The following is a 22,411-nucleotide window of genomic DNA, read 5'->3' as shown; positions in this document are numbered from 1 at the left end:
GTTTTTTTTAAAAAGGAAAGAAAAAATGTTCTGTAGAAGTTAACTTTTTGTATTCTTCCCGGCTTTGAAAATATTCAGAGGGACTTCAGTGGTACCGTATTTTTCGGAGTATAAGACGCACCTTTTTCCCTCAAAAAAGAGGGTGAAAATCTGGGTGTGTCTTATACACTAAATACAACATTTTTGGCCTTTCAAAACCCCGCCTCCTTTGCAAAAATGGCCATGCATAGCCTTTAGGTGGCTTCCAGAGTGCTGCTAGGGGCTGGGGAGGGCAAAAATGAGCAAGAAATGGGCTCGTTTTTGCCTTTCCAGCCCCCAGGAGCAGTCTATAAGCCTCCTAAATGCTATGCATACTCTTTTTTTTTGACAAAAAATAGTCCCGTTTTCACGAAAAACGGGCCATTTTGGGAGGTCTGTAGAGTGCAAAAATGTTTTTTAAAAATTTGCCTCTTCAAAATCTTGGTGCGTCTTATACTTTGGAAAATACGATCCTTCTTTGGAAATAGAACAGCAACATCATGATCCATCCGTCTCTCAGACACTGGTAGAGTCATGATTCATGTGTCATCTCTGCATCTTTCCATCCAAGTGTGGGAGTTTGACCAAATGAGCATTTTGGCTTTTCATGCACTACATTTGGCAATGTTTTTAATCCACTGAGATCAAATGGGCACCGACATGATGCCAATTTGTTCAAACTAGCAGAACATTTAGAAGTGATGATATTGGAACAAAAACCAGGGGAGATGTTGCTTGTTCATTCTCAAGAAGAAAATATTGTCTCTGCGCATATAACAATCTGTGTGTGTTTTAAAGATAAATGGTTGGCATCTACCCCCTCCCTTTAAAGTTTTGCTTCGTATTGGAATGCTTTCATTCATTTCTATGACACAAGCAGCCCTCTGGTGCTGTGTTATCTTAATCGGCAGTTTTCAGGAGACAGGAAAGAGCATCATTTTTAGCCTGCATCCTTAATCTGTCAAAATGCTGAGTGGTGCTTTTTGGTTACCCAGAAGCAGTTTTTATGGCAGTGGAAAAATACTTCTTCCACCTTTTCTAAGAGGCACTCCATGAATTCCCAGGTCCTTGCATTCAGAATTACAGCTGGAAGAATCAGGGAGGACATGTTGTGTCTGTGCTAGAACAATGATGGAATTTTGAGGAACCATGTCAGAACTTTGGCTCCCTTGTCCTATCACAGGGGCAGGGGTGGGCTTCAAAAATTTCAGCAATGGGTTCTCTGCCCGGTTGCTGGGTGGTCAGTCTCCTGCACCACCGCAGAAAGGGGGCTTTCGCCTTCCCCAGGCTCCAGAGGCTTTCCTCAAGCCTCTGGGAGGGTGAAAACTGCCTCCCTCAGACTCCGGAGGCTGGAAATGGGCCAATTTCCAGCCTTCCGGAACTTCCAGGAGGCCCGTTTTTCCCTCCCCCCCCCCAAGCCTCCGTGCAGGTCCTGCACTTACCTCACATCCAAAATGGGCCACATGGAGACTCCTGGGAGATGCTGTGTGGGAGGGGTGGGGCAGGGTGGGTGGGGCCAGCCAGGAGTGGGATTTGGAGGTTTTCCAAACCAGCCATAGTGTTATAATAATAAATAAATAAATAAACTTTAATTTATAAACCGCACCCTTTCCTAAACAGGACTCGGGGCGGTGTACAGTCATATTAAAACAGTATAAATACAAAATATGGGTATACTTAAATATACAAATAGGTAAACGGAGGAGGTAGGATGTGGACTGTACAATATTTAAATTAAAATACAAATAAACATTAAAATACCCTTAAAAACTACCCAATAAGATGTTTGCCAGGAGGTTAAAATGGGACTATAAATCAGTTAAGCCAGCTAATTGGAACAGGTGGGTCTTAAGCTTCTGTCGGAAGGAGCGGAGGTCGGTGGTAGTTCTAATATCAGGGGGGAGGTCATTCCAGAGGGTTGGGTCCATCACAGAGAAGGCTCTACTCCTGGGCACCGCCCGTTGACACTGCTTAGTGGACGGCACCTGGAGGAGTCCCTCCCTGTGAGAGCGGATTGGTCGCAGGGATGTATGAGGTGAGATGCGATCCCGCAGGTAACTAGGTCCCGTGCCACAGAGGTCCCGAACTCGGGCAAACCTGTAGCAGCCCAATCCTGCACAGGGGAATATTGTGTGTCATGTCCCCCGCCCCGCCCCCCTACACAGACACGCACCAAAAGAAACCCCTTGGCTTTCATTTATTTATTTAGGGACATTCCAGAGAAGAGCGTTACATCATTCTTAATGCAATCACTTCATTTTGGTATTCTAATGAATTATGGATTTGAGAATGCCTCACATTGATAAAGCAGTTAATATTATTCTTGGAAAAGGCTTACCTGAATTAAGAAGCATCCAAATCTGTATTTCACACATTGTACTGAGCAACAAACGAAAACTCTGTGGCTTGCAAAAGGTTTGTAAACCATAGTTAAATAAACCATGGCTTAACAGTGCGTGAACTTTTATTGATATGCTTTAGTTCAATTATAAGGTTGGCATTCACCACTAGATGGCAACAATGATTCATGAAGATTAGTGGAAGGAGAGTTTGTTTGTTTATTTATTTATTTAGTTAGTCACTGAGTTGTTTATTTAAACAGGAGAGAAAAAGAAAACATAAAATGGAGGAAATGAAAAAGTTTAAAGAGACAGAGAGAGAACAAAACATCCACAATACAATTATATATGAAGACTTTTCTCCCAAGTAGATACAAATATAGAATTATAAATAACAGCTTCAGTAAAGGATGACCATACAATATTTCATTGTTACTGTCCATACATAATCAACATTTGTAAACAATATTGTATTTTTCCACCTCATGGACTGCTTCTCTGCACTCGCTATGCCCCCTTTCTGAAAAAGAAAAGCATTGTAGATATACTAGCATACATTATAATATACCAAACCTTCCAAAAGCATTATTTTCCTCAAGAGGATCCAAACTATTCCATCCTATTTACACTACACTACACTACATTACATAAACTAGCCTCACTTTGAAAGGTGAGGAACATCCATTGATCCAATAAGTGTTTTTTATTGGGGCAACCCCTGAAAGGTGAAAGTGGAAGCATTACGCTCTGTCCCATATTTGGGTAGACCAGATTGCCCTGATAAAAAACACTAATCTCTCCCCTGGTATAGCTCACAAAAAGAGGAGAGCCTGTGGCTTAGAGGTTAATACATCTACGTTGTCAGCGTTCCAAATACCATGCAAAAGTAAATCAGAGTCCAGAACAGAATCATCCTTAAAGTTCCAATTTAATAATACAGGCATGTTGGCATTATGCTATGAAATTTCAACTCTAATGTACATCCTGTGGGTTTACCCAGTTGAAAATTCATATCTATCCCCACACCCCATAATTCATGTTCCAATCATCATCTTCTACGCTGGCATCTATACCCCTCTGCCAGGTGTTGAGGTGCGGAGACAAAAGATGACCTTGAGCTTCTAGGAAGAATCAAAACAATACATTCCACAATCCTACTCCTTTCTATCCTCCCTCCCAACTACTACACTAATGAAACACATAGGAAATTATAAGAAAGTGTGGCAGGCCAAAGATTCTTAAAGGAACCTCTGCAGGCCTGACATACGTAATATGTAAGTTGCTTGAATCCCAGAAGTGTATGGCTAGCTGATGAGAGCTAAATAGCTTGAAATGCATCTATGCTAGTCTCCCTTTATTTCTTTGTTGGTAAATATAAATTTAAGACATTGATCCAATAGTATTGAGAGTAGCTGCAGAGCAGCAACAGCCAGCAATGGAAGTCTTGAGAAATAGGGTGGCCAGAACCTCATGGTACATTTTCTTCACGAAGCTATCTTTCTTCTTGCCACACTGAGGTCACCGATGCCCCGATTGCAAAGATAAGGAACTGAGTGGCTTTTTCATTAGTACTGTTTCAAAGGGCTCGTCCATCTTATTTCCCATCTCTAGAACACAGTGAAAGGAGGAGCCTTAGGAAAGAGCTTTACAAATTATCACAAGAGGAAAGGGGGGGGGGGAATCAACAACTTCAATATTACCACCTGGATTTGCTGGTTCAGACATTCTCACCTTTGCTGAATGATACTTTTGGTCTTTCTTGTTAAACCAGAGATGCCCAATCTTGGCAATTTTAAGATTTTAACTCCCCAAATTCTGAAAGCTGAAGTCCACAATTCCAGTAGTTGAAGTTGAATTGAAGTCCAGAAGTCTTAAAGTTGCCAAAGTTGAGCACCTCTGGGCTTAAAAAGAGCAAAAGCATGATGTTACTGTGCCATCTCATCCAGTGGTTGGGATGCTGCCGGTTTAACAATCAGTTCAGTGAGCGCAGACTTTGCACGCACGCATGCGTCTAAAGCGCAGTGCTGAAAACGGAGCATTTAGAAGCTCAGCTGCTTACCTTCAGCAAGTAGAACAGCGAAGGGGGAGGGAAATCAATTGTGCTGTGCAATTGAGACGAGCTAGAAAGCAGGAAATAAAGGTCAGGATAGGATGGGGGCGGGTGGGTGGGCGGGGCCAACAGATTGCTGGTCCGAACCGGCTGAACACCACCTCTGATCTCATCCTACAAAGCGGTCACTGGGAATATGTGAACCAACTTTTTTTTACAAATAGGGCCAGGAATCAAGGTGCCTCCTGTACATTGTCCTGATTTTAACACTTGGTTGGCCTTGATTTGGGTCTACGGTGTTTCTGCACCACTTGAAAATATCTCTTTGGGGAAGTTGCTAAGCTTAATTAAGATTTTTTTAAATGATAATGGGTGCCCACATAAATTCAGAAGATCATTATAAATGTCAGTGCACTTGACAAGTGCTGTGGCAAAGTCAGATAATGAATTACAAGACCTTTAACTTGCAATGTTTCCAAGCATATCTTTTTATAGACATAAGTTCTTCCAAATAAAAGCCATAAAATGCTGACATTTATATCCAAACACACATAATTATCACTTTATTGAGCACAAGGGAGGTACATTTTAGGAAGAAGGAGTTCACTCCTTCCCAATCCATGATTTTTTTATTTATGTTTGTTCAATTAAGCCCAGCAGCTGCGTGCCTCCCACTCTCATTTTAAGTATGGTGGGCATTTCTCAAGATAGAACTCCATAGAATCCAATATGATCATTTGATTAACTTCTTAAGAGCAGCTCATAACATAAAACCAACAGCCCCAGGCATTGAGGAATAGGTTGGGGAAGGCTGGTTTAGTATTATAAAGCTACCTGAGGGAGAAGAGCAGGCTGAACTGGAAGGTGGGGTTAAACGTGTCATTAGCTTGGAGTCATGGCGTTGCCACAAAAGATCCAAATCCAGCCCTCGTGAATTCTATTGACCTTTATCTAGCACCAAGTTAGCTCTCACCATTAGTTGATTAGATTCTTGTGTGTAGGTAGCGATAATAAACTCTGCTATGCTTTCAATTCAATGAATTTTCCTGGTTATTTGTGCCTGACTCTACCCAGTTGACAAGGGAAGGTTCCTTTCATTATCCTGTATACTCCAGAAGGGCAGAGAACATCTGGCAAGTTCTCCCTTCACCCTCAATGTTTCTATATCTTGGCTGCAAAGCCCTTGCCAAGTATCCCTGTTATGTGAACAAACAATCAAGTGAAGCAAAAATATTTATCTATACATGACTGGAAGAGGCTTGTGCTGGATATGTATTCAACAGGTCCTAATAAATTCCTCAAACACAGCCCTAGGAGCAAGACCCACTGAATTCAATGGGTCTTGATACAGATGTATAGTATAGGAGTGCAATGCAACATAGCAATCTATACATTTATTACATTGTTCATTTTCATCCTTGAGTTTACAATGTATTGTTACAACAAAGTTGTGTTCTAAACAACATATAAAATCAGTTCAAAAGAGGTAAGCCATGGTTAACTATATTATACAACTGAACCCCGCTGCCTGAATTCACACAACACAAATAACCTTAAAAGAGAGGTTACTTCAGATAAACTTGATTGTGATGGCTGCCCCCTATTAGACAGGGGATTCCAAGCAGTGACGTGCGGTGAGGTTTATGACTGGTGAGGCACTGACACAGTGCTGGGTTTCAAATATTTTTAGACTTGTGGACTTCAACTCCCAGAATTCCACAGCCAGGCATGCTCAGTTCCAATTTAAAGCGACAGCATTTGTTTTTGTCCTTTGCTCCTTCTTTCTTTTTCTTTTTCTTCTCCTTACCCTCCTTCCTCCCTCTCTCCCTTCCTCCCCCTCTCTCAAACACACACACACACACACACACACACACACACAAGTTGGATTGGACTATCTCTCCTACCCCTTCCCTCTCTCACTCACTCTCAAACAAACCCCCCCACACACAAAAGTTGGATTGGATATCTTTTCCAGTGGCTTGAAAGCAGCTCCTCTGCCATCCCCCCCCCCATTCCCCTGCTGCCTTTCCCAAGCACCTCCACCATTGCAAATGCAGCCTGCTGTCTGGGTGGGAAATAATAAATATATAAATAAATAATAAATAAATAAATAAATATATATATAAATAAATAAATAAATAAACACAATAAAGCCCACCCACCACCTCCTGCTGGCAGGCTGGGGTGAGAGGAGAGGCAGAGAAGCCGGAGGGGAGCCGAGCTGAGCCTTCCAAAAGAAAGAGGCTGGGGGGAAGTGTGTGTACTACAGCATGGCTCTTTGCCTGGCTTCCTGCCTCCTCCTGTGGTCTCCTCAGTGCTCGCTTGTGCTCTCCCTCCCCAAGTGTAGTTTGATTGCAGGTGGAGCCACGTTGCCTTTTCAAACTTGTAATCAGTGAAGCTGGGATATATTTTTATATAGTTTTATCCAGCTGTGTGTGTGAGAGAGAGAAATGAATGGGGGCCTGGGGAGGAAGTCACTACACTTGGGGAGGGAGAGCACCAGTGAGGTTAAGCAGAGTTGATTGCAGGTGGAGCTACGTTGCCTTTTCAAACTTGTAATCAGTGAAGCTGAGCTAGATTTTTATATAGTTTTATCCAGCTGTGTGTGTGAGAGAGAGAAATGAATGGGGGCCTGGGGAGGAAATCACTACACTTGGGGAGGGAGAGCACCAGTGAGGTTAAGCAGAGTCATCCACGGTGAGGCAGCAACTAGCTCAGCTTTTTCCTTTTACTTTTTTTTTTCATGATGAGAGTGGTGAGGCTGTGCCTCACCTGCCTCACCTGACTGCACGTCACTGATTCCAAGCACGAGTCCTATAGGATCAAGATGCCTCAGTATCCTTTGCAATGTATCAGATTATCATTAAAAACAAGAATCTGATTTAAAATAATGCTAAACTGATATATTGGAAAGCAAAGCAGCAGCTTCTAATACATCCCCACCCTGAAATGCACAGGAGGGCAAACATATGTAAAGTGAAAATAGTTGGGTTTTTTTACAATGCCCTTGCAATATAGGCCAGATTCAGTGATCTAAATCTTGTTGGGATCACTATTCGCCCTTCACATGATACAGTTTCCACAGTGGAATTAAATAAATGGTAATTAATCATTGCTGGCTATATAGCAAAAAGAGGCTACTGAGCTATCCAGATGCTGTTGTTTTGCAATTACAGATATTCTTGGATGATCTGGCAGCTGTCAAAACATTTCACCACCACCTCTAAATGTTGTTAATAAATAAAAGCAGGATATAATTTTAACATCTAACACTCTTCACTAACAGGAAGGGTGGATTACTGCTATGCATCTTATTTTTTTACTTATCTTGTGGTTCGATACTTCCGTAACACACTGGACTCTTCCTTATGGCCAAGCCAATGTTATCTTCCAATTTTTGAGCTAGCTGCAAATGATATTGACATAAAATTAGCTGTTATCGTGAGTTATCCCTCCCATGGCACAGGCACAATGTTGGAAATGATGCTTATTAATGTTGTATGCAGAGCATGTGAAAGACAGTAACTGATGCATTTTCCTAGCTTTATTTCACTCTCGTCCATGTTACCAGCAGGTTGAAATGCATTCACCAATCACTCTTTTAAATATGGAATGAGGGCTGGAGACGAAAGCAAGTTTTGACAGATGGCTAGATCATCATCATCAACAACAACAACAAACCCTCACTCTGATTTTGTGTGTTTTATATTTTTTTAAAAAAGAGAGAGCAGGGATACCAGATTAAACTGGATTCCTTCTGGGGATGAGTTTAATGCTATACCAGAAATTCACAGGGACTGGAGAAGCTGGGGAACATACCAATACCAGATTAAACTGGACAGTAGGTATAGGGTGATCCCACCCCCAAGGGCCCTTTGCTGTTGCCATACTGGAGAACCTATAGCAGTAATGGCAAACCTTTTTCTTATGGCGTGCCAAAATTGTGCGCATGTGCACTATCACACTCTCCCCAGGCTTCAGAAAAACTTCCAGAGGCAGGGGAAGGTGAAAATCAGGCACAACGAGCCAACCGGATGTTCGGGACACTTCCCATTGGCTCGTTGGGCCTGTTTTTCACCCTCCCCAGCCTCCGGAGGCATTCCTGAAGCCTTGGGAGGGTGAAAATGGCCTCCCCCAACCCTCCGGAAGGCCAAAAATCAGCTGGCTGGCGTATTGCATATGCACTGGAGCTGATGACTGGCGTGCCAGCAAATATGGTTCCACGTGCCACCTGTGGCATGCATGCCATAGGTTTGTCATCACGGACCTGTGTTCTGACTGTGTTACCCAAAATATTTGCAAGAAGAGAATAATCCAATTTGACTGCGCTACCAACCAATTGGTCCATGAAGCAGAGCAGATTGTCTCTACAGCAAAGTTGTCTTGGGATAAGGAAGAAAACATTATTTCAGTATCAGTATCAGTACAGTAAGGATGGCTTGCTTCACACATGGGTTGGAGAACCAGATAATGCCATATCATGAGGACACTGCAGAAAAAGAATAGTTGCCAGGATATTGTTAGATGCGAACGAAAGGCGAGCCGAGCCGTGAGGAGAATTAACCAACTTTTATTAACAGGACAGTTCACAGTTAAATCCAGGAGAGAATCAATGCAGGGTTCATCTGACAGCTATTTATACGAAGCTGTCAGATGAACCAGCCAATCCCCAAGCCAGAGTTTCCCCGCTCTCAGCCAGGTCGCGTCTTAGCCAATCAGACGCGACCTGGCTGTTGCTAGCGCAGATGCCGGCAGACGGAGGGAACTCCCTGACGTCATCTGCCCGGACACAACACTCCTTCCCCCCCAGTGACTGCGCATGTGCAAGCGACGCACAAACGTAGTCACGTAAATATTCTGGGCGGCGCCGGACCCGCCCAGAACGCCTCAGTTCGGCAGGAGGCGTCGGAGAGGAAGGTGGTGTCCGTGGAAGCTCCTCCCGCAAGGGAGTGGAGCTCCGGGCGCCATCTTGGAGGCCCACCCCTGACGGAGGAAAACCAGGCCCAGGTAGGCAGGGCCGAGGGGGCGCGGCCGAAGGCGGGCTTGAGCTGGGCACTTGTTGGTAGGCCTGGCCTGACTCGGGGAAGGCCATTTGGAACCCCGGAGGGGGACGCCAAACGGGCGACACCCCCTCAACAATGGACGGCCGGCAGGCGGCGTCCGAGGACGGAAAAACTCTGGGCAGCTGAATCGGGCGGACGTTTTCTGGTGGAAGGGCACCAGGGAACAGAACGTTGGAGGGCTCAGGCGCAGCGACGTTGATGGTCGACCTTGCAGGGGTGTTGTCGCTGGTGTTGGGCAGGCGGCGCCTCAGTTGATCCAGGTGCCGCCGCCATTCGGTCCCATCATGTAGCTGGACCCTGTAAGAACAGGGGCCGGTTATGGCGGTGATGGTGGCAGGCACCCACCTAACCGCCCCTGAGAACGCCTGAGCCCAAACAGTATCGCCCAGGACGAACACGCGGGAAGGGGGCCCCCAGGTTGCCAGGCTGTTCACTTGAATAGAGTGGGTGCAACCTATCCAAGGTGGTCCGTAGGCGCCGGCCCATCAGCAGCTCAGCTGGAGACTTCCCGGTCAGGGGGCAAGGAGTGGCATGCTGTACCAAGAGGTAAGCAGCCACCCTTGAAGGCCAGTCAGCCCCATCCATCCTGCCCAACGCCTCCTTGGCCGAGCGGACCGCCCTTTCCGCCCGGCCATTGCTAGCCGGATGGTATGGGGCGACTGGGGCATGGCGGATGCCCTGAGAGGCCAGGAACAGCTGGAACGCGGTGGATGCAAATTGAGGCCCGTTATCAGAGACAACGACGTCCGGCACGCCATGGGTGGCGAAAAGCCTAGTCAATTCTCTGATCGTGGCCTCGGCTGTGGTGGACCTCATGAGAATGAGCTCCACCCAGCGCGAATATGCATCCACCACCACCATGAAGACCTGGCCTCTGAAGGGGCCCGCGAAATCCACGTGAAGACGGGACCAAGGACCACGAGGCAATTCCCATTCCCTAGGACAGGCAGCCGGTGGCGCCGGTCGGGAATGTTGGCAGGAGGAGCAGCCGGCCACCCAGGCGGCTATCTCGTCATCAATGCGAGGCCACCAGACATAGCTGCGCGCCAGGCATTTCATGCGCACTATGCCCGGGTGGCCCTCATGAAGGCGAGATAGCACCTGATGGCGCAGGCTGGGTGGAATGACCACCCTGTCACCCCACAGGAGGCACCCACTGTGCAGTGACAGCTCCAACTGCCTGGCCCTGAAGGGACGAAGGTGCTCTGGCACCGGACCCTCAGGCCAGCCCCTTTGGACCCAAAGGATGACCTGAGAGAGGTCAGGGTCAGCCCTAGACTTTGAAGCCACCTCTCCGGAAGAGAGTGGCAGAGCCAAATCTGCTATGGCCAAAACCGACAGGCAAGGCACTGTCGGGGGGTCAGCAACGGGCAAGGGGCAGCGGCTAAGGGCATCAGCGTGCCCTAAATGCTTGCCCGGCCGGTAGAGCAGAGTATAGCTGTATGCAGCTAGGAACTCTGTCCACCTGGTCATGCGCGGTGACAGTATGGGAGGGGTCGGCTTGTTACCAGCCAAAAGCCCAAGGAGTGGCTTATGGTCGGTAAACAAAGTAAAGTGCCGACCATAGAGGTAGTCGTGGAACCTTTTAATCCCTGACACTGCAGCCAGAGCCTCCTTGTCGATCTGGCTGTAATTGCGTTCCGCAGAAGTCAGTGTCCGGGAATAAAAGGCTATGGGGGCCTCCGAGCCATTGGGCAGCACATGGCTCAGGACCGCCCCCAAACCCACGGGGGAGGCGTCACAAGCAAGAGTCAAAGGCAGCTTGTCCGAATACTGAACGAGGACTGCCTCTGACGTCAGCAAGTCTTTGACAGCCGCGAACGCATGCGCTTCGCGGCTGCCCCAGCGCCAGGCGGCCGATCGGTCGAGCAACCGATGCAGCGGCTCGGCTAGTGACGCCTTATGCGGCAGAAATGGCGCGTAGAAATTGAGCAAGCCAAGGAACGCCTGCAGCTCCGTCTTGGAGGCAGGCGTGGGGGCGTTCCTAATGGCTGCTACTTTTGAAGGAGTGGGGTGAATTCCCTGGGCGTCAATTGTGAATCCCAGGAAGTCAACCCGAGGCACAGCAAATGAGCATTTGCTGCGCTTTAACTTTAAACCCGAGCCCCTGAAACGCTCGAGGACCTTCACCAGTACTTCGATGAGGCCCGATCGGCTGCTAGCGGCGATCAGGACGTCATCGAAGTACGGAACCACGCCAGGGAGCCCATGGAGCAGCCGCTCCATGAGGCTCTGGAAGATCCCCGGGGCTACGGAAACGCCGAATTGCAAACGGCGGCAACGGAAAGCTCCACGGTGGGTGACGATGGTCTGCGCAGCCGCCGCCTCGTCATCCACCGGGAGCTGCTGGTAGGCCTGCGCCATATCCAGCTTCGCAAAGATGCAGCCCTGCCCCAAAGAGTGGAGCAAGTGCTGCACCACCGGAACTGGATAGGGGTTCGCTTGGAGGGCAAGGTTGATGGTGGATTTAAAGTCGGCGCAGAGGCGAATGGACCCATCCGCCTTAACTGGGATGACCAAAGGGGTCTCCCACTTGGAGTAATCCACCGGCTCCAAGACTCCCTGCGCGACAAGCTTGTCCAGCTCCGCATCAACCTTTGCCCTTAAAGCGAAAGGCACCCTACGGGCCTTCAGCCTAATGGGGGCAACCTGGGGGTCTAGGTTCAAGGAGATGGGCGTGCCCTTATACGCCCCCAGCTGCCCATCAAACACATCAGAAAATCTGGCAAGGACGTCGGCCACGTCGGGAGGCGTGGCCACTACTTGTCTAATCCCGTGCACTGATAGGCCCAGTGCCGGGAACCAGTCAAGGCCCAGTAGGGCCGGCAAAGGCTTTTCCACTACCAGTAGAGGAAGGCATCCCGAATAGTCCCCATATTCCACCCGCACCAGGTGACAACCCAGGGTAGGAATTAGAGTCCCCTGGTAGTCCCGTAGGGTTGCGTCTGGAGGGGCCAGCTGGGTCTTTGCGACGCCTGGACAGAGGCGGGAGAACTCTGTCCACGACAAAAGGGATCGGGACGACCCCGAGTCCACCTCCATGGTGCAGGGGGAGCCCTCAATGAGGAGCGACGCCTTGATGCGCTCCGCACCTGCACCCGTGTGGAAGGCCAACTCTGCGGGGTTGGCGTTGAAGTCCGCGTCCACGGCGTAGCAGCCTCCGCGCGAAGGCTGCTGCTGCTGCTGCTGCTGCTGTCGTCCAGCACGGCCTCCAGGTCGCTGTTTAACGGCGGCTGTGGTCGGGACGTCCTCTGCTCTCTGAGGCAAGGGGAACTGCGCTCGGCAGACCTGAGCCAAATGTCCCTTCTTCAGGCAGCGGCGGCAAACAGCGTTTTTAAAGGGGCACCCCGAGCGGTCGTGGTTGCCTCCACAGCCAAGGCAAGCGGGCACAGCTTCCCGGGCTCGCTGAGGAGCGCGTCTTCTGGCGGACTGGCCAATGCGCGCCACCGCTCCCTCCTCCGGATAGTCGCTTGGCAAGGGAACTAGTTCGTCTACCAAGCAAGTGCGGCCTGGCGGGGGCGGCAGATTGAACATCTCCGCCATTGACTCGTCGGAGAGTTCAGCCGCCCTTGCTTGCTCGATGGCCCCAGTCAGCGTGATGTCCGCCTGTGACAAGAGCCGCCGGCGGAGGCGCAGGTCTTTTACGCCGCTGACGAACTGTTCCGTCAGATTGCGATCTAGGTCGGCAAACTCGCACCTCATCGCCGCGGTGCGAAGCGACTGGAGGAATTGGCTCACCGACTCCTCCGGCTTCTGAACACAGCGCCGGAAAGCGTAGTGCCTCGCCACCCAGGACGGAGTGGGGGCGTAGTGGCGCTGCAGGCGTTCGGTTAGTGTCGCCCAGTCCAGAGAATGAACGGGCTGTGGGGCGGCTATTGAGCGAGCGGCACTAAACATTGGAGTGCCGCAACAGCTCAAGAAGAAACTGCACTTCTCGTCGTCTGGAGCGTCGCGACGACCGTTGGCTATGAGGTAACATTCGAAGCGCTCCATGAACGCTTCCCACGTCTCGCCGTCGCAGCCAAAAGGCACAAAGGTTGGCATTGCCGACATGATTCCTTCAGGAACGGAGAAAAGCCGGCCAGGAAGCAGGTCACCGGTGCGATGGTGACAAGAAGACACGCTCGGTGGCTTTCGGTGGGTTAGTGGCTGTATCCCACCTTCGTCGCCAGTGTTAGATGCGAACGAAAGGCGAGCCGAGCCGTGAGGAGAATTAACCAACTTTTATTAACAGGACAGTTCACAGTTAAATCCAGGAGAGAATCAATGCAGGGTTCATCTGACAGCTATTTATACGAAGCTGTCAGATGAACCAGCCAATCCCCAAGCCAGAGTTTCCCCGCTCTCAGCCAGGTCGCGTCTTAGCCAATCAGACGCGACCTGGCTGTTGCTAGCGCAGATGCCGGCAGACGGAGGGAACTCCCTGACGTCATCTGCCCGGACACAACAGATATGTTTGTGCCACAGTGAGAGGTAAGCGAGGAAAACCACCCTGATTGCTAGTTTTATTATAATGTACACTGGTACAACCCCTACTTGCAACAGTTATGACTTCTGTTTGCTAAATCTGTATTTTCCTATGATAGAGCGTTTTAGTCTGCACAACTTAGATATTCTTGAGAACCACATAAGACTATTTTATAGATGGGTATAATTGCCATCTTCTTTATATTTTAATTCTCGCATCCATTTTGATATCTGCATAAACTAGGGCCACATCTGACCCCCCCTCCCCATAGTCTGAAGATCATAATCCTAGACTTCCCTGAACAACAACATATCATAAAATTAAGCCAACCCAGCATGCTCCCTACTAAGTAGAGAACATCCACAGTGCCACTGTTGCTGCTTGGGAAAAGAAAAGAATAAACTTCAAGGAAATAAACCAATGGGCCACAACTAAGGACCTTCTGTTATCCCAGCACAGCTAATTACTGTTTGGCTGGGGTTGCTAATAGCTGTGGGTTTCTCATCTTTGATGTAACTTGCTGATATTGGATCTCTTTGAGAAAACAAGGATGCTTGCTAATGGTTTGGTAATGAGCAGGGGATTTTCAAAATGTTCCAGAAACAGAATATCTAGCCTTATGAATATTTATGAAAAGCCAGTTCTCATCCACAAATTAATGAAAACTGGTATATACACATTCTCTGGACATCTTCTACCCTGGAACTCTCACAGGCTATTTTATGGGAGTAACTCAGGAGTTCATGGTAGCGGCCATGACAATTGTAGACCTATTGGTCCCAGGTTACAAGCCAGTGGTGGGTTCTGGCAGTCGCTACTGCCGGTTTGCTCGTGGGCACTTCGTGCATGCACATGCTTAAAATTGCTCTGCGCATGCGCAGAAACAAAAAACAAGATGGCGCCGCCTATGGTGCTGCCGGGAGAGCCGGTTCAGGGGTGTGGCAGGCCTGGCTTGTTGCCGGTTCCAGCGACCCAGGCCGCTAAACTACTACTGGTTCGGCCAAACCAGTAGGAATCCACCACTGTTACATGCTCAATTTGGTATTTTGTTCTGTTCAGGAAAATATTCTGTGGGTGGGACATCTCTGATTACCACATTATGGTAGCAGGATCACCATCCAGTTAAAGTTGCATGAATAACTATATCTCATATTTGAAGAAGAAAGGACAGCCCATCCCAAAAGCCTTTAGAGAGTTCAGTTGGATTACAAGACATCTGGGAACTAAACCCAGAAATAAGTGTCCTGTCCATATCAGAGGTGGCATTCAGCAGGTTCTGACCAGTTTTGGAGAACCGGTAGCAGAAATTTTGAGTAGTTCGGAGAACCGGTAAATACCACCTCTGACTGGCCCCACCCCCTTCTATTCGCTGCCTCCCAAGTCCCAGCTGATCAGGAGGGAATGGGGATTTGCAATATCCTTCCCCTTAAAATTATATTTGTTGGGGTTTTCAAGTTGTGAGGAGGCTTCCCCCCCCCAAAAAAAGACCCTGGCTTTTAATATAGAACTTTTAAAGATTTAGCACTTTCAATTTGCAGAGGGCAGTAAAATCTCTCATATTTGTGCTAGTCTGATTTTATTTATTCATTCATTAATTCATTTACTCATTCATTCATTCACTCATTCAATTTCAATAGCCATCCAGCTTAACCAAGTGACTGGGGGATTCTGAATGCCACCTGTCATGTATCAGAATATTAATTTACTTCATTGTAGCATCTGACTGGAATGACTTCTAATTGTGATAACAAGGATTGGCAAAACCTGGCTTGTAACTTTTATCCAGAAAATGTTGGAAATGCCACATCCTAAGCGCCTTTCTGAAGAGAGCAGAGATGCTCCTGTCAGGCCTGCAGCCAGTTCCTTTTAGGATCTTTGGCTTGCCACGCTAATATTCTTTTCTACTAGTCTGTTTCATTAGTAGGGAATTGGGAGGGGGAATAGTAAGGAGTAGAATGTGTTGTTCTTAAAATAAAATAAAAATCCTTTTACCTCTGAGCCTGACCGGAACTGGATGGGTGGAACTGCCAATGTGGCAGTAGAAGATTGGACCATGTGATGGACTTGTGCATGTGGGGGCAAGATCATGAACTTTCAACTGGGTGGAAAACCCAGGAAGCTTTCAGATTCAGGTTTCCCACAGATGTGCCAACATGTCTCTCTTAATAAATTGGAAGTTTGAGGAAAGTTCTGCCTTGGACTCTGATTTAATTGTGGATGATATTTGGAACACTGACAGATATTTGGAACGATGACGTTTAAAGTCATCAATAGACATTTCTTTAATTACCTTTTTCCTTTCCAAGTTAGTATAACACGATTGAATATCTAGCCTAGATGATAGGTCATGATTTTGCTTGGGCCAAAATAGATCCTTAACATATCCATCTATAGACAAACTTTGCAATAGTGATTAAGTGGGTGTAGGGCTGGGAAGACCTAGACCTGTCCACCTACAGCTATGGAAAAATTGGGTGAGTTTGGGGCAGTAGTTCTATATCAGACCAATCTATTTTATAAGATGATTGTTACGTGAGTAACATCAACTAAGATTCCCATGTAAATTGCCCCAAAGTGCTGGAAAAAATATAGGATATAAAGTTAACACTTAAAGCTGACTCTATAAGCATGCAGGATAAGATCAGAAATAGGATTTTCCTTAAGATGACAAGAGTTTTTCTTCTTTAAAATTACTGATTAGACAACCACTTAAGAGATTTTATGTGTTTATTTTACATCAGGGGTGTCAAACTCGCGGACTGCGGGCCGGATGTGTCATGTGCTGGCTCTGCCCCACCCAGTTTAGCTAAGGGGGGGAAAAGTCACAATATGTCACGTGATGATGCCGTGATGCCGTGGGTTTGACACCCCCGTTTTAGATCATCATGCTCATCTTCTGAAAAGAATTCCAGAATGATAGAAATTCCAATTTTAATTTAATTTAAAAACTAAAAATGTAAATACAATGCTATAGATTTATACAATGTAAAGGAGGTGCTGAAAAAGTATAAAATAACTTTCTATGTACAGTAAAAACCTGCCTTTTAATAAAGATGTTTCATATGCTGCATAACCAAAGGAAGTCTATCTGCATATGGTATGTTCACTAAGACTGTAATAACTACTCTCCCACCTCATCCTGTTGCTTGTATCAGATTTGCCTTGCAGGCACTGAAAAACTAAGATCTAAATGTAGACCTGTAAATTTCTCTGCGAGAACAACTGTTGAAAAAGAGACGGGAAGCAGAGTAGGTGGAAAGATAATTGATTAAGGTTGTCTTTCCCATACCACCTTCACCCAAACTGAAATATATAGACAATAGGATCCGAACCAACCAATCACAAACTAGTATGCATGGTGTGTAGTGTGTTGTATGAATCAAATGAATGAGTGGAGTAAATTATTGTTCAATTAATCACCGGGGAAAAGATGTTATGCAAACAAAACCAGAAGGCACTGGCATCAATCACAATGAAACGGGAGGCAGATACTTCGTGATGCTTAGCTAGAAATATGGTGGAGAGTGAATCTCCACTGCCAACAAAAGCAGCATGTCCCAAAACATCTGAACACCTGTACAAAGTCCACGATGCTTAAGAACTGGAGATACAAGTGCCCAGAGGAAAAAGAGAAGACCAAAAAAAAACCCCACCAATCCTGCAGATTCTTCATTTTTCTAGCACAAAGAAGAGTACAAATGTGAAAATAAGCAAGCAGCACCACACAGAAGTTTAAACCCAATATGAATAGAACAGCATAGCATAACATAGAATAGAATAATAGAGTAGAAAATAGAATAGAGTAGAACAGAATAGAATAGAATTCTTTATTGGCCAAGTGTGATTGGACACACAAGGAATTTGTCTTTGGCGCCTATGCTCTCAAGTGTACATAAATTTTAAAAAAATAGAATACACTCATCAAGAATCATAAGATAAACAAAAACAAAATAGGGAGGGAGGGGGGTGTTAAGGGTTTTAAGGACCAAAGAGGACAAACATTTCTAGCTTCCACGCGTGCCTGGAAGACTTTTTTTAAAATTAAAGACACACTTTGGAAACAGATCGGCCGCTTCTTTGGCGAAGCCTATCTCACAAAAGAGCCACTTGAGACTTTCCTGAGCCCTGGGGGGAAGGGGGGTGTCTCTCTTGGAAGAAGAGGAGGAGCGGCGGCTCGGCTTCCCCGCTCCAGACACACAGCCTCCCTTACCTGTGCGCACAAGTTTCGCACCGGGCCAAGGTTCTCTGGTGACACGACACGCCCCCGACCGCCCACCCACCCCTCCTCCTCCTCTGCGCTTCACCCCTGAATCCCTTTACTTCCCCCCCCCCTCCACCCCGGTGCAAGAGGCAGCGGGATCTCCGCAAAGCCCTGCCCAGCTCGCCCGACCGTCCTCGCTTTCGCTTTTCCAATCAGGAGGGGAGAACGGGAGGCTGGGAGGGATTTCCTGCTGAGCGATCCCAGGCGAGGGAGGGAGGGAGTCGGAGGGGGAAACAAGGGGAGGGAGGGGAGAAAGAAAAAGAAAAGAAAAAGGCGGCAGAGGCGGAGGCGAACTCTCGGGCAGAGTTCCCAGGCGCTTCGCAAGCTGACCGGACGGAGTCCCCTTCCGCGGGGTGGGCGACACTACCCTGAGGAAGCCGGAGAATGAGAAAGCGGGCGCAGGGGGCGCGGGAGGCGCTGCGCCAGCCTTTCCTCCGCTTAAGTTCTCGGGTTCTGTAGACTTTTGCCCGCGGACTTCCAAACCCTCTCGCTTCTCTTCTCATCTCTTCCTTCCTTCCTGCCCGCCCGCCTTCAGCTCTCGCTCCCGGGTATAACTAGTCTTCGGCGCTCGGCAGGTCTGGGACGAGAGCGATCGAGCGAGGGAGAGAAGGAAGCCCTGGTCGCCGGGTGTCGTGGAAGGCGAGGGACAGCCCTTTCTCCTCGCCCGGAGGAGGCAACCCGGAGGAGGGGGGGAGGAAAAAGCCACCAGCCGGTGACAGGATCGTTCGCAACTTTGTGCGTGTGAGCGCGCCTGGGAACGCGTCGAGCCCCCTTGATGCGGTGAGTTGTGGGAAAGGAAAGCCAAAAGGCTGGAGTTGTGGAGGGGGAAAGAAAGGGAGAAATCGGCTCCAAGTTGGCGACCAAGATTTGTTTCTCTTCCCATTCCCGCCCTCGGCGCCCCTTTATTCGCCTTATTTGGGCACTTCTGTGCAGCCGACTCTGGGTTTAAAAACTCTCCGATTTTGCTTTTTTTCCCCCAAGACCGGGCTTCGTCCTTCGATCCTGGGTGTTCAAGGCGCTTGGACTGATGGCTGCTGGCTTGGATGTTTTCAAGCGAACTTTTCAAATGATTATATTTGGCAGGCTAGATAATACCTCGCTCTGATGCTCTGTATAATGTGCGCTGGTTTATAAAGCTTTTTATCTCGAATAATTCTCGGGTTTGATTCTCTCCTGTTCTGCTGCATCTCCTCTTCCCGGATAACCCCATCCGCTTTTTTTTGGGGGGGGGGGGCAGCCTCCTTTGACCCATCTAGGTGCGCTGAACTACCACTCTCATTATCCCCAACCTATTATTGATCATGTTGGTCTGGGATTAGTCAGGGTTGCCCTGCAATGCCCCTGGAGGATCTTTAGCTTGGTGAAATTGTTTTTTTTTTTTAAGAAAAAAAGAACTACAGTATATATCCAAAGCCTCACCTCTTTTTCTTTGAACTCTGACATTGTAGGGTGCCTGAAAAATGACACCACTGTTGTAATACAAAAAGTTCCCCAAGTCCTACCAGGTAACCTTTGCTCTAGGCTTTGTTTTCCAGTGGAGGGAATGTTTGCCCCTTGTCTTCCCCCTCCAGGGATTGTATTTTTTAATAATTGTTGTTTAGCATCTTTAGTCTACCGCTCACTTAATTGAATGCTGGTCCCTCACCACCACCCAACCAACTTTTTACACTATGCTTGAGAAAGGGAAATTTCCGATACTTGAGTTCAGCTGGTAGAGTCCTGAAGTAGTGTATTCGATTTCTTAAGCAAGATGGGTGTTTTGGAAAAGTACTACTGAAAAAGTAGCCTGAAAAAGGTGCAAAACGGCATGCCAAGTTTAACTCACTTTCTCCTGGTGAGAACACTGACTTGTAAAGGAGCACCGTTCTTGTTCATTTGTTGATATTTATGTACAACAGCAAAGTTCATAAGATTGCTTTAATGCAGGAGATCTCAGATTGAATAGTATCTTTCATGCAAAAACTACAACAAAAACAATTATTTTACTGTACTTTGATTGTAAGAGGCCAGGGATGAGAACAAGGAGTACAGAGATTATTTCAGATCTAAAACCTACAGAAAATTGAATAATCGGTTGAGCAGAAAGTGCTCAGCCAAAAAAAAGCACTGACAATGAAAATCCCTTTGGGGGTCTATTAACAACTCTTGCTTGATTTCTAGAATGAAATGTGCCAGAGCTCATCAGTTGAGCCTATGAGCCTGGAAATGGATAGAATAAGCTTGTCTGACTTGCTTAGCAGAGGAATGTATTCTCTTCATGCATATTCTGGAGCTTCTTGCTCTTATGTTACTTATAGGAGGACTGATTACCAAAGCCAATTCTGGTTTTTGAGCAGTAACTTTAATTACTTTATTCTAAGAAGGTGCACAATCAGCTTTTTGGAGTCCAGTTTATGTATTACTTATAATGAATATAACCTAAATGCTTTATTTGAAGTGCAGCTACGGCTTATGGTTGTAGAACTTGAGTAAATATGATCCTGTTCATAGTTTCTGGAGAAAAAAAAGTTCTCTCAGGGGATAACTTTTTCAGATCACATCGTGTAGTTCTGCTGAGATGGGCTCCATAAGGCAGACTTTCAATCTCGGGATTGTGTAGGCAAACGCTTGCCATCTTGAACTGTCATTAGTTATACATTGTAGTTTGTCCAAGGACATCCTTGTAATCACATTGTTCCTGTAAATCCACCTTATCCATTATCTTCCTCTGCCTTTACTTCCTTCAACCTTGCCAAGCATGACAATGTTCTCCGATCCCCCTTCCGTTCACAGGACATCCCAAAATATCTGAGCTTCCTCATAGATCGAATTATGGTAATTAAAATAGGTTGGAGAAGGGAAAGAAACAAAACTCAAAATATAGTTTTTTTTTAACAAGCAGGGTACCAACCACAAATTATTGCTAGATGCCCAGATTACTAAACCATAATAATTGTGTTTCAATAATGAAAGAACAAGAGTGATCTATTATGCCCAACAGAGTCATTCTAGACACATTCTTTGAACAGAGCTGTAATATTTCATGTATATTATGGTTTTTACATGTTCTAAGTTGATTTTTTTTCAGCTGAATGAATAAGATGCTATGTTGTACTGTACAATATTTGTCTATCTGTATGCAACAAGGTAACCCCAGTCTGAATCCAAAGTGTGTATGTTGATATTGTATTTTTAAATAAGATTCTGAAAGGCCTAATCCACTTAGTATTAATGGTCTGCAGTCACAGCTGCTGTAGGAGATAAATATAAATATGACTCCTTTACAGCCAGTAGCTAGCTGTTCCCAAACAACATTTTGTCAAGCCAACCAGTTCGAAGACTCTCCATTAATGATGCTTCAAGCTAGGTCAGCCCAGTCACCTTGTCCACAGCTTACCTAAATTTTATACTCTATGGAAATTCTCTAAGGTTTTATAGTTTTCAAGGTCATCTTGATCCTGCTTACATTTACACCCAGCCCATAGACCACTTGCTGGTTACTTGTTAATACTGATATGAAGGGTTTATAGTTCTGGCAATCATAGGAACTTTCATTTCATTCCGGGTAGAAACTTTGCAGAATTTCTGGCACATGATCTGTTATCCGTTATTTTCAGTTGGAGTTAGTAGTGATTGAACTTAGTCACTTTGCCCACAAAGCCCTTTGGGTCTATGCAAGTCCATTATAGCTTCAGAGAGCTCTGTGAGTTAGATCTCCCAAGTTCCAGTTTCTGAGAATTTTGGCCCTGATCCTGGATCTTTTATAATTTATCCATTTTAAGCCTCCTCCTTCATTCATAGACCATTGTACAGGCTTTCCCTCGAATAATTACTGTATGCAATTGATTGTTTTTCTCCAAGTATTTGCTTTCTTTTTCCTCTTCACCATTGTGTTTTATTTATTTATTCACTAGATTTATAGATTGATATTATTGATCTACAAAATTAGATCAATAATATTGACGTACAAAACCATTAAATAGATTGTATAGTTCTAGTTATGTATCCTGTCTCCCTCTTACTTCCATACCTACAACAGCCACTGCTGTTATTATGTACCTCAATATCTTGTCCAACCCATTTACCAAAAATGAAAAGGACCTCTCTAACCTTAGAAGCGTAAGGGACGCAGTGGCCCAGTGGCTAAGACACTGAGCTTGTCAATCAGAAAGTTTGGAAGTACGAATCCCTAGCACCGCATAACGGAGTGAGCTCCTGTTGCTTGTCTCAGCT

The 22,411-nt window shown here is 46.5% G+C and overlaps 3 protein-coding genes across 7 annotated transcripts in view; 1 reads left to right on the top strand and 2 right to left on the bottom strand.

Annotated features, from left to right (window-relative positions):
- LOC309385177 (melanin-concentrating hormone receptor 1-like) overlaps nt 1-18,189 on the bottom strand; it is a 71,989-nt gene extending 53,800 nt beyond the window's left edge. The window contains exon 1 of one of the 2 annotated variants that reach the window (XM_081939312.1): nt 18,149-18,189. The gene's annotated coding sequence lies outside the window, so the exon portion shown is untranslated. Of the gene's footprint in view, nt 1-2,356; nt 2,470-18,148 lie in introns of those variants that run through there. The other variant, XM_081939311.1, reaches the window with a different exon arrangement.
- The window catches only part of LLGL2 (LLGL scribble cell polarity complex component 2), a 377,463-nt gene that overhangs the window by 226,999 nt on the left and 128,053 nt on the right, over nt 1-22,411 (bottom strand). The window lies entirely within an intron of this gene.
- The window catches only part of CASKIN2 (CASK interacting protein 2), a 133,858-nt gene continuing 129,874 nt past the window's right edge, over nt 18,428-22,411 (top strand). For all 4 annotated transcript variants that reach the window (XM_081937841.1, XM_081937840.1, XM_081937839.1 and 1 more), the window contains exon 1: nt 18,428-18,979. The gene's annotated coding sequence lies outside the window, so the exon portion shown is untranslated. The remainder of the gene's footprint in view (nt 18,980-22,411) is intronic.

The sequence above is a fragment of the Natrix helvetica genome (assembly GCF_964273705.1).
Source record: "Natrix helvetica genome assembly, chromosome: 1".
NCBI classification, from domain to species: Eukaryota; Metazoa; Chordata; class Lepidosauria; order Squamata; family Natricidae; genus Natrix; species Natrix helvetica.
This window is presented reverse-complemented; position numbering and strand designations above follow the sequence as displayed.